This window comes from Solanum verrucosum, unplaced genomic scaffold (assembly GCF_900185275.1).
Source record: "Solanum verrucosum unplaced genomic scaffold, falcon-dt-bn FXZP01000305.1, whole genome shotgun sequence".
NCBI classification, from domain to species: Eukaryota; Viridiplantae; Streptophyta; class Magnoliopsida; order Solanales; family Solanaceae; genus Solanum; species Solanum verrucosum.
Window position 1 is genome coordinate 601,407 of NW_026019908.1, and position 12,068 is coordinate 613,474.

Genomic DNA, 12,068 nt, shown 5'->3' on the forward strand with positions numbered 1-12,068 from the left:
GTTGTGGATTGTTGTATTTTAAAGTGTTGAATGAATTGGAATTCCATGTCTGGCACAACTTTGGTCGACGGCCTCAACCGACGGACTGTAGGTCGACCTACGGACCGTAGGTTGTGGTTCATCATTGGACTGCACACAAATATTTGCTAAGTTGTGAACCACGGCATGAGCAACGATCCATCGATTCATCGACAGACCGTTCTGCACGTTCGTGGTTCCAACATCAGAGACCTAAAATTTGACTCTCTGACCTACGAAAGGGACCCACAGTTCGTCACTCCATCGATGAATCGTAGGTACCCACCGTGGGTCACAAAAATAGCTACTGCCCAAATTTTTTTATAATTTGTGTCTAAATTTGCATGTTGTTCTAAAAAAATTTATTGGGTTTTTTGGTGTTCTTTAGGTACTAATGAGTCTTCCACATGTACCATGGCACCGAAACAAGCTCTCGTGTACTTATTGAAGGGCAAGTCAAGTCTGTTGCCCCATTGAAACACCTGATCAATGAGTCCAATGAGGACTAGTACATCCCGGAGACTACCAGAGGCTCCGCCACTTCCCCCCTTAACTATGAAGAATAGGGCAAGATAGGTTATTACATCAAGCGACGAGGTTGAGGTCACTTTCCCCCTTCTAAGGAGGGGGCCTCACTTGCAGGAGAATCGCAGTCCGGCTCTGAGTTGTATTCTGGCTCCGATTCGCCACAGTGGTGTGGAACTTGTCAGTTTACATCTTCGAGGCTACAATTCGCCATTTTATTTACGACCCAGCCCATACTCTACCGATTAATACAGTAGAGTATGACTACATGATGAGTATTGTTCAGAGTGGGGCATTTCAGAAAGATGCCGAGTATAGATAGACTTTACTGAGATATATGGCTCTTCATATAGTTGAGGATGGAGAGGGCACTGAGTGGGTGCGAAATATTACACTACCTATCAGAAAGGCAACTCTGAGCTTCATCGTGAAGTTCTTTTGGTCCGTGGTTCGTACTAGATTATCCCCTACACAGGCGGACAACGTTGTTACTTGGGACAGAGTTGTGATGTTAGTAGCGATTATGGCGGGGCCGGAGCTTGATTTCTCCCGCATCTTGATTGCCGAGATCCATGAAAGGGCATTCAAGACTACTACTACTCTGCCATTCCCATGTCTTATCTTCCATCTTTGCAGGGAGGCTTCAGTGCCTATTTGGCATTGTGACAGGTTGCTTGAGGCGACGAAGACTGTGGACGTCGGCCTTATTAAAGTTGATGTTAATCCCGCGACACCGCGGAATGGACCACAGGTTGACCTACCGCCTCTAGGTGCTGATTTAACCGGAGATGTGGAACTAATTCAGGTTGAGCAGGTTGCCGACAATTCCATACCTCCCACTACACCTAATACACAGGCTCGCCTTTCCACCGCCACCAGTCAGGCTGCGAGCTCGTCCCGAGCCACTACCCTTTCAGGGTCCACTTTAGTTCATCTGGCCTGAGTCTAGAAGTTGGAGGCCTATATGGCTACCTTGCTGCAACATATGAGGCCCTAGATGCAGTGATCTCTTGAGGAGTCTGAGGCTTGTATAGAGCAGATGATGGACGCCAAGATTCAAGCGGTCCACAAGCGGCTAGATGCGTTTGAGTTGTGAGTACTGGAGAGTCCTGGACCCACCATTGACGTTACCAATTTTCAGACAGAGTTGGCTAGGCTCCGTTCAAATGGTGATGCTCTTCTAGCCTCTGTTGAAGCTGTACCGGAGACCGCACCTGAGGTTGAAGAGGAAGAAGTGGTGATGTCTGCACTCTTTGGTGATACTATGCCACTACCCAAACCTTCCTGTGCGGCTGGGAAGCGTCACCGCTTTTCTGATCATACTTCTGACACTGAGGAGGCCCGATGGGCAAAGAAGAGGGAGCGACAACAGTTGGAGGTAGCCCAAAGGCAGTCTATTATCAATAAGGAGATGAGGCAACAACGGGCCCAAGAGATAGATGTTAGCCCATCCGGTTCGAGGAGCACTACTAAGGGTGTTCCCACTACTGTTAAGGGCGCTACTAATGGCGTCACTATTGTTGATCCAGCGGGCTTCGGGAAACCAGGCCCACCCACTTTTTGATGGGTCATCGGCGCTATGCACCACATGTTTGCTTCACACTTTGTTTTAATTTTTTGGGCATTGACGGAAATTACACCATTTTTTCGTAGGGTATGGGGTAAATAGGTTGTGAGTGATAGGGTGAAGTCTGAGTAACCCAAGTCATAACCCTCCCTTGGAGTTTTCTTGCCTGTGTTCTTTTGCCCCAAGGGACTGTTTTACTTTTCTGTTTAACCGGCATGTGTAGGATTGTATGTGTAGAAGTAGATAGAAAGAATGAAAGCATGATGGCATAAGAGCATGAAATTGATACATGTCCAAAAATTTTGAAAATGTGCTAGATCCATAGGCTGAATGTGTTGGATCTTCATATGACATGATAGGAACCGGTATGATAGCATGGCTTAAGCTAAAACTTGAACTAAGTGCTTTAATAATTCAATAATGAAACAATGTGCCTAGTGTGTGTGAGGAAATATTGTATATTCATGCAGTATGTGCCAATCTAGAACTTGCCTCGTTGGTCCTATTAAGATAATCTAGGCTAGGAATTGGGAAATGATCATAGGCCATTGTTCAAATAAGTCCACTTAAGCCTAAAAGAATTCAACCAAAAGAAATAAATGCCCCCTTCGATCCAAATGTTCGAGCCTAATGAAGACCACTTCTTTCAATACACCTAACTCATCTTCCCTAAAAGACTGTTTTGGCCCTGGTCCCTCCTTGGACATGTGCACCTTAACTTAGGCCAAAAGCCTAAGTTGAGGGTGGCTAAGTCAGAAGTTACCTTAATCTCGACCTTGATTCGACCTCGGACATTGTGCACCTCAACTTATGGAAAATACATAAGTTAAGGGTGGCTATGAAAAAAGAAACTAAAAGAAAAAGGTATGAAAAGAATTGTGTGTAGATGAAGAAAAAGGATAGAAAAAGATGTGATTGAATTCAATAAAAAACAAGGAAAGAAGGATAATGAGGCTGAATAACATAGAAAGTAGAAGTAAAAGAAAAAGAAAAGTGAAAAAGAAGAACGAAAAAGTCAAGTCACATCTATGTTGTAGAAAGTCAAGGAAAAGAGCAGAAAATAAAAATATGTCAGAATTGGTTGAGAAAAGAGGTAAAATAGTCAATGTAATGTCAATGAGGGCAGAAAAGTCACTAAAAGTACCCAAATGTATCCTACTTGACCCTGAGCCTACATTACAAGTTAATAAAGTCCTATAGTGATCTAAGTGACTAGTCTAGAGAGTCTATGCAGTGAAAATAAGGGCAAGCCTATGGTATTGAGAACTAACTGTATTTGAATTTACTTCTAAGTGTGAGTGTCTACCAAAATCTTTAAGCTTAAATATCATATTTTTGTGTGAAAAAGGATTTCTTTGTGGTAAGGGCACTAGTTACATTGTTGGAGAGTTGGTACCTTGGTGATTGTTGAAAGTGTATGTGGTGATATCTATTTGTCTGCCTATGTCATGTTTTGATCCGTAAGAGTTAGCTTGTTGAGTCAAAATGAAAAAAATTGTACTAAGTGATGGAATTGATTGAGAAAGTTATGTGATTGCTTGAGTTTGTATGTTTGCTTCTACATGAGTGTCGTTTAGAGTTTTAGTGTGTCGCTTGAGCACAAACAACAAGTTTAAGTTGAGGGTGTTGATATACGGTGAGTTTACGGTATTTTTGATGCATTTCACTTAGATTTTATGTGAGTCTTGGGATGTTTTATTGTTAGATGGAATGGTTTTTATGTAATCTTTGCAGGAAATTGGTTCTGAAGCGGTTGAGAGAGAATAGAACTGAAGTGGCAGCAGTGACAGTCGACGGAGCTAACCATAGGCCGTAGGTCCAGTGACAGGCCATAGGTACTAAACCGTAAATGAGAGTTCAAGGAAGTCTGACCAAGTGTGGAACCACAGAGGCAAACGACGCCCCATAGAGTGAATGAAAGACTGTTATGCAGAACCGTCATTTCTGATCAGAAAGTTGATTTCCAGTACTTGAACCACAGAGGGATAGGATAGACTGTGGTCCAGTCCATGGACCGTAGTCCAGTCCATGGAACGTAGGTGGGACCGTCATTTGAAGACTCTGAAATATTTTCCAAGTGCTGAACCACGGAGGTGAACCACGGACCGTAGGCTGATCCATGGTCCGTATGTCGTGTCGTCGATCGAAACCACGTTTTACCCAATTCTCCTTATTTCATTTTCCTATTATGTTTAGGAGTTGTCTATTATAAATATTAGTCGTAATTTACATTTTTGGGGGTTAGACAATATTGGGAACTTTTGTTTGTGGCTTAGAGATATCTTTGCAAATAGATTTGGAAATTTAAATCTTGGAGTTTGGTTTTATGAAATTTTGTTTTTGATTTCCAATTGAAGATTCTGGTATTCATCTACTTTGATTGTAAGTTCATGATTCTTCCTAACAACAATATGAATTGTGAATTCTCAAGCATGAGTAGCTAAATCCACAACTAGGGTTATGGGAACCATGAGATATTGACAACGTATGAGTAATAAATAAGTAATTCTTGAATAGTGTTTATGCATGTATTGTTAATTTTTTCGTCTAAAAGTCTTTCTAGCATTGAAAAACATTAGAACTCACCTTGTTCCTACTTGCCTTACCAAGGGGGTAATGAATGAGAAAAAGATTAAACAATGGAGATTTAGTTAAGGATTTGCTGCTATCAAATCGTCTGATAGTCTGACTTTAATAAGTTGATGTGAGGGTTAATACCCAACTCAATTGACACGATGAGTAATCCAGGGTAAAGGTAAGGGTTGGTAAAGCACACACCCGTAGACTTACCAAGTTGCGAGGTGAAAGTTCCTACTTACATTACCAATCACTTATGGATACCAAACTTATCAGCCTTGCATGACAAACACTAGGATATAATTTCTATTATTAGGAATATTGTGTCAAGAACTTGTGGGAAACACACATACCCTAGTTTTCATCTTATATTGATACCTCAAACCGTGAATCTTGATTACTTGTTACTTAGTAATTCAAATCAACAATCTGTTACATAGTTTACAAATCCCCCTTTTTTGTTACTTTTCTCGAAAATAGTTTGACTAAAAAGAGATAATTGTGAGTTAAGTTTAAGTCTAAACCATATTCCTCGTGGGATCGACCCTAACCTTCAAATTAGGTTCTTTCTTAGGCAACGACCGCTTATATTTATTTCGGGATGTGTAATTTGGGCGTATCAATAATCAATATGGTTTCAATTTTTCTTAAGAATTAGGTATAAATTGTAATAAACCTTTTAGTATACATTTGTTCATTGGATTTAGACACCAATTTAAAATTTTGATTTGAAATCAACATTGCTTATGAGATTTGCACAAAATTTAATTTCAATTTCAAATCATAAATTCAAATTTCAAATTCTCCACAAAGTAACATTTCAAATAATAAATTTAAATTCCAAATGCTCTAAGAAGTAATATTTCAAATTTGAAATTTTGATTCAAAATATTTTCAAATATAAAATTTGATCCATACATTCATGTTTTATAAATAAACCCAACACGTTGCTATAGCAAGGGTAGTCCCACAATAGTGGGGTCCAACTCAGTGGGCGGGGGAGAAATTTTGTATTGGCCTTGTCAGTTAAATTTCCTCTCGTTGTTTTCTTGGGATACTTGGGGACATAATTATGAGCTTTGCGTGGGGTTAAGTTTCTTCTTGGCTTTATAAAATGGGGGAAAAAGGGTAGTAAACTTTCGTGACCCGCCTATTTTTCCTTCTACCCTAATAATCATTTAGGGATAAACGATGGGTAAATTGATATCTATTATAACGATCTGAACCATTGTTATTCAAAATACACCTCAAAAGAAGTCCCAAAAACTCTTGAAAATGTTTTTTTAATATAAAATTTTGGTACAAGATGATTTTCATAAAATATGAATTAATTCTGACTAATGTCAGTACTCTATAGCGAGAATCCCACTATGGCGGCCCCGCTATAGCGATTACATGGCCGCTATAGCAGGACTGACGAAATCAGACCCTAGATAAAGCGACACCTTTTATTTTTCCTCCCATTTTTCATGAAGAAATAGGAAAAGGTTGCTCCAAAAATTCTCTTAAGCCACTCTTAGCTTGAAAACCATGAGGAAAGAGATTTTAATGCAAGGAAGGTTAAAACCAAGGATTCTCTATCTATGTTCGTTATGATTCACCCCCACAGAGCTAGAAGCTTTTGTTTTGAGTTCTTAAGCAGTTTCTTGGTGTCCATATAGGTTATCTTTTCTTAACTTAGTATTTAAGACCTGCCTTTACTAATATAATACCTTGTAATTGTCAAAGAGTTCATGCATAGACCCTCGGTCACATATTTCATATGGTTAAATCTATGATTAGTTGTGGTTTAGGCTGATGAAGTTGACCGGTCATTGTTAAACTTATGATTGTTGTTGGGGTTATCCATGGGAAGGTAATTGTGGGGATTGGGGTATGATCAATAATTATCGATGAGGAATCATTTCGATAGGTGATGGTTTGTTGTTTTTCCTTTAATGTTATATGTGTTTGTCATCTGCTTTGTTAGCAATGCATACATAATATATGATTAGGAAAAAGGGAAGAACATGATATTAAATGAAAGATGTGGTAAATCACATGTAATGAATGTGTTTACTTGAATGTACAAGTTTGGTTGTTATTCATTGTGATTGTAATTGTGATTGTGGTGTGTGTTTGATGATGAGAGAGGGTACCATGCCAGTACATATATTTATTGAATCAGGTACCAACTCAGTACATATATGTATTACATCGGGTATGCCAGTTCATATATTTATTGGATCGGATACCACACCGGTATACTAACGATATGAATGGGGACCATGATGGTACACTAGCATTTTGTGTGTGTTTGGATCCATGAGAGAACCAAATTTACTTCTTAATGACATAATTTCTATATGTTGGCCCCGTGGATGGACCGAGTTTATTTATGGTGTTATATTTGCTACATGTTGGTCCTTAAGGTATTGAGTTGATGTCTTTAAGTGTTGGAGTGACTCTTGTGTAGATTGGAATTACATGTTAAACGTCGTAGATGATGATGAGGAATCCTTGGGAAGAGGGGGCGAGTTACTATAATGGTGTGATGAATTAGGTGTGACTAGTTGTGAGTGATAAGTTAGGGTGAGGACCGAAAGTTTGGGCTATTTTATAATTTATAATTATGTTTATAAGTGTGTACCTCTATTCTACTAGATTGAGTTATATGTTCATATCTCATATAGTAGGAAAGTCGCAAGCTAAGGTGTTTGGCATGGGATCTTGAGCGGAGTAGTAAGCTGATTAACAAAATTAGTAGTGGTTTTGCATTTGGGGGAACCTCCATGTGATAGAGGGGGTTAGGCTATGATTGATCTCATGCTGGAATGGATTAGATGGTAGAGTCGGCAACAGAAGAAGGTGAGTGACTTAAGGTGAAGTGTGTAGGTTTTAGTGACATTTTCAAGTTTCATATTCTCAATTATATGCAAGATATTATGTGGTGGATTTTTTTCGACTGATAATGCCTACCCATACGTGTTATTTGTACTGATACTAAAAAAGACTTAGAATAAAACAAAGCTACTAGAATATCTAGAGACTGTTCCTCAAGCAGAAAGTGAAAGGCCGGAAAGCAGGAAGGCATTGGATAGATGTCCGGACATTGAGAAAGATACGAGGCTATCTAACACATGAAAATCTCTCTCAACGGCCCCTCCGTAAGTAACTCAGTGAGAAGTAGCTCAACGGCTACTTTCTTTGCCTATCAAAGAAAAATGATAGACCAATGTGGCTTCCAAACCTCAGCTTGACTTTGATTCGAGCGACTCTTGCCTAGAAAAACTCTTATCATGACACTTAAGGTAGTCTATTTACAGGATTTAGTAATATTTCTTAGGTGAAGACAATGATCCGATAACTTCTACTTTTATTTCCTTATGGTGGGAGATTGGTCTTATTTTGTTTTACACATTGTACTCTCTTAGTAGCTCTTGTACTTGTTTAGACTAGTTCCTTGGGAGGTTTTCATCTAATTGTAAAAGACAATTTTTATATTTGAGTTTCATGTTTATTTCAAAGTATTAAAGAGATTTATTATGTTTTATTAATTTTTGCATTGTCTATTTTTAAATTGGGTGGTAAGGTTCTTCTATCTAAGTGTAAGACTAGGTACCTGCATGGTGCAATGATTGGGACATGACAATTCAGTATCAAAGCCTAGGTTACCAATTTCCAGTACTATAGCAAATGTTGAATAGAATCATGAGGATGTGTGTGTTGATGTCCACATCTAATCTTTTGGGGGCTACGAAGTATTCTAGAAAGTCATCTCACCTCTTCACTCTTTTCGTGCGGTCTGTCGCTTGGTGTATGAGTTGAGTCTAATTATTTTTGGAAATTGGTATCTCAACTGAGTAAACTGAATATCATTGCTAAAACCAAAGGGACACAAGCAAGGAAAATTGGAACGGAAAAGGTTCCCATATGTATATCATGTGAATGCATAGATGGTCAGTTAGTCGTCATTCATGGTTTGAATAGAAGGTAATGCATGTGGTTTGTCTTAACAATATAACTTGATAATTTTTATTTTGTGCATTGTATTTCCTAAGTATATGGATATGTAGGGATTGTAATTGTTTTTATTTATGTGAAATAGAGGACATGGAAAAGTCATAAGTTTATTATATGCAATGATTTAATGATAAATTGTTATGTGATGTAATGAAAAAGTTATGGTGTACTTCAAGACTAGTTTTATAATAAGCTGGTGTTAAGTGCTTAATAATGTGTTGTTGGGTATGATCCTAGGGTCTATATTTGAATTTATGATCCAAATGTCTGTGCTACTCTTGTTTGAGAACGATCTTGGAAGTATTTTATCAAGTATAGTTATGTTCCAGGAGTTGGTATGGATATAAAAATGGGAGAAATCTTGCATAATTTTAAAATTCTAAGATGACCTCATCAGGGCCTCCATAGAGAAACTAGCCCGCCAGAGCGAGAATTTTTCTGCTATAGCGCATGTCAGCCGCTATAGCGAGCAAGGCAAGACAAAACCTTTGCCTTGTTTTCCCCGGTTTCTTCTCTTGTTTCCGGAACGTTTAAACTCCTTTTTCCATCCCATACCAACATGGGAATACCAAGAATACAACAACAAAAACTATAGATTATAATGCCAATGATTAAGCATTCAAAACAAGCATCTATGTGCTAACAAAAACAGGGAAATAGAAAAATATGTATTCATGCCTAAATAGGGCAAAAACCAAGTCTAGTCTAACATATCCAAAAGGGAGAGGGAGTGTCCTTCAGATAGGAGATCCTCAAGGGCCCTCTCGCCTATCCATGCATCTCTTAGGAATAGAAACTTCTGAAAGTCCTCCAGGGTGAGTGTGGGAATCTCCTTTTGGAGAGCAACACATGTGAAGATTATCTTGATGGCCTTCCACATCCTGGACATTAGGCGATCCTGCTCATGATTCTTCTATCTCTCCCAATCCAATTATTGATGGAGCATCTTATTTCCATGGGCAGGGGAAAGATATTGTGGCTCTGGAAGTGGCACCTCATAAATCTCTTCGAATATAAGCTAGGTCCTTCTCTACGTGGCCGCCAAAAAATGGGTGTTGGGACTGGGAAAAAGGGCACAAACCTCATCAAATGTATCTTTTACCTCACTTGAACCTGTCGCGGCACGCCTGCATCTATGACTGTAACTATTCTTTCAAAGGGATCTTCTATTTTTATTTATTTTATTTTATTTTTTGCTGTTATTTTATGTTTTGTCGTTAAGATATATAAGTTTTTACATCTAGCTGTAAATATTCCTGCTCCCAACTTGTCTACTCTTCTCCTCTTTCTCTCTGGAGCAGGAAGCTTCCTCACTAGTAGGAAGTTGAATTGGGGGTTCACCACTGCTATCCAATCAGTACCATCCTTGGGCACTCGTCTGCAAAGCGCGAACTCCAGTCCAGGGAGGAACGGGCCCTTCCTTCTACCCTTGTAAAAAATCCTTCCATTCGAATGATATTTGTTCCCCCACATTCAATTGGATCCCCATAATAGTGTAGGCCACTACTAGAGCCCGAGGATAAACCACATCGAAAAGATTTCCAAATGGATAAATCCTTCGGCCTACCAATTCCAACCACCTCCGTGCATTTGCAGAAAAATAAGCACTAGTGATACCCTCGGTACTAGGCCAATAGACCTTACCCTAATGTTTCTCAACAACTAGTGAATCCTGTAGCCATCTCATATCCATCTCCTTCAACTTGGTCTCAAAATCATCATTGAAAATGACTGGCACTCCCAAGACATCATTCACCATTGGGACATCCACCCCTAGTATGGAAAGGAAAGGCTAGGGGGAATCCAAAAGGACTATTGGGAGAAGGGCATAAAACTCCATCACCTAGACAGAGGGAGCATCACATGGAACTTTAATCAGTGGCCCTAGCCAAATTCTTAGATCTTGTGACAGAACATTGGTGCCATTTTGTCCACTCCCAAATGCGAAAGCTCTCTCAAAATAGAAGACCATCGTCCAGTAGTCCATGAACTACTCCCGACGAACCTCATCGGGGAACCTCTTGTAAGGGTAATTGGGTCTATGGTGTGTAGCCATTTTATTAGTGAATCTACGAATACATTATTTTTTGACTTAGAAACCATAAAATCTCCTAAAAGGGATTTAAAAGAAAAATTCATCTTTGGCAGAACTGGGAGGCTACTCCCATAGCCTCCGCTATAGAGGAAACCTGTTTGTTGTGGTCTTTACTATATCGAGAAGCAAGGCCTTCTATTAATGGTTAGTAACTCTAAAAACATCGTCAATATATATATATATATATATATATATATATATATAAATATAATAGGGTCAAAATCTTAATTCTATTTGGATTCTGCTTTGCCTAGGTCAAACCAGTTCGACGATAAGGGGGTCACGGTGTAGGGTCCATCGCAAAAGGTTGTGCCTTGTGGCATAGGGTCCATCTCAGACTCTATCTCCTATTAGTGAGTCTCTAAAGTTTAGTACTTGCATAGGTGTGGCGTGAGGCTAATCTCATGGTCCTTCTTGTTGCTATGTTTGCTCCATTTTAGCCCAGATTACTTTGCTTTGCTTTCCAATCTATCCTATGGATCCTTTCTTCTTGTTTTGGCCTGAAATCAACCAAATCATGTCTATTATCTCATTACAACATATCATCAGTAAACACATGTATATTCACAAGATTATACTCAAAACTTAACCAAAACATATGTAAAATATTGTGTTTGAATACATAAATACAACCCAGATCACCAACCCAACACTTAGATCTTTATTTATCCGTGAACAACTCACCTATCCTTTATAGACCCAATATCATACCACTTATAGTTATACAATGTTACTCACAAATTCAGATTCACATAGACAATTTAATCATGATATGGAGTTTACTCATTCAAGCACAAGTTCAAGACTTATCATGCAAATTTAACAACTACTAGACTGACTCATTATCACATATATAGGGTTAACATGCTAATATGCAACTATTGAAGTCATTAAGCTACTAGTTCTAACTATATAGTGCCCTCACAATCAAAGAATTGCCTTTTTTTTCACTCATCATATGTATAATATTAATAGGGCATAAGCATATCAAGTCTCTCACTCTCAAAAAGAAATTCAAGATATATCAAAACATATCATAGGGTTGCCAATAATGTATTCCTCAGTTAATCAAAGCATAAAACTGTAAGATCACAAAGATTTTTCGAGTTGTAATTTCCCGATGGATAGGAATTATTTGGTTATAAATAGTGATTACTTTTTCATATGCACTTTAAGATACTGACAAGATGAATTGAGTTCTTATTTCTTAATCACCATATTTTCAATTTTCTACGATACCTTCCCTCTTTCACTCTTCTTGGGATATTTTCCTTCTTTTCACTA